At 65.3% G+C, this 982-nt stretch overlaps 1 non-coding gene across 1 annotated transcript; it reads left to right on the top strand.

Moving 5' to 3' along the window:
* The first annotated feature begins 426 nt into the window (after positions 1-426).
* LOC136685993 (5.8S ribosomal RNA) lies at positions 427-580 on the top strand. The gene has a single exon (XR_010800245.1). It is a non-coding gene; the product is annotated as a 5.8S ribosomal RNA (ribosomal RNA).
* Positions 581-982: the final 402 nt, after the last annotated feature.

The following is a 982-nucleotide window of genomic DNA, read 5'->3' as shown; positions in this document are numbered from 1 at the left end:
ACGGCCGGTGCCCGCCGGTCCTGACTAGGTGGGATCTACCCAGCGCCTTCCCCTAAGCGGGGACTTGGGAGCGTACCACCGGGCCTCGCTCATACCCTCCGGGGTGGAGAGCTTGGCTTTGAGCGCACGCCTGAATGCCTTAGACCGGGACCCGTAACGCAGCGAACCAAACCCCTGGGCCTCGCCGGGAACGGCGGGTGCCTAGACCCCGGTCTCCTAAACCACGTAAGTCTCGGGCACCTACTCGGGCGATCGTCCCCCGGGCCGTAACTCCTCGGTCCGGTGGTGACGCCCAGGTTCAATGACCTTTCCCCCCCTGCACGGGGGTGGAAGGCACCCGGCTTGAAATATATTGGCAAAAATTGTCTCTTGTTCGAATGGCTTCCTTCGCCCGGCCTGTAACGGGCCGGGCACAAACCCGAATACGACTCTTAGCGGTGGATCACTCGGCTCGTGCTTCGATGAAGAACGCAGCCATCTGCGTTAACTAATGTGAATTGCAGGACACAGATCATCGAAATTTCGAACGCATATTGCGGCCGCGGGGGTCCATCCCGCGGCCACGCCTGTCTGAGGGTCGCTTTACCCATCGATCGGTCTCCGCGCCCCCGCTGAGAGAGAGAGACCGCGGCTGGAAGCTCGCAGGGCCTGAAAACGGCCCTTCGTCTTCCCAAACGAAGACTCGGTTCCGAGCCAGTCCACGCGGCCCGTGTTGCGAGAGAGCTCCGTACAGGGAACGGAGGGAGAGCCGAGTAGGTCCGGGTCCACGTCCGTTACGGTCTCTCCCCGAGTCCCGAGCGGGGCTCCGCGCAGTCGGACGCGGGGGTGGCGAGTGCCGATTAAACCCAGCGAGCGGGCGAGTGAGCGGGCGGGCGAGCGGCCGGGGTGGGGGGGAAGGTGTCGCGGAGTTCGGTCTCGTGCCGGGCTCTCGCCCCTCGCCCCTAGCCTTCGGCCCTCCGCCTCCGCCCTCGCCCCCGCATAA

This window comes from Hoplias malabaricus, unplaced genomic scaffold (assembly GCF_029633855.1).
Source record: "Hoplias malabaricus isolate fHopMal1 unplaced genomic scaffold, fHopMal1.hap1 H_1, whole genome shotgun sequence".
NCBI classification, from domain to species: domain Eukaryota; kingdom Metazoa; phylum Chordata; class Actinopteri; order Characiformes; family Erythrinidae; genus Hoplias; species Hoplias malabaricus.
The sequence above is the reverse complement of the archived record's forward strand: the minus strand, read 5'-3'. Positions and strand labels throughout refer to the sequence as shown.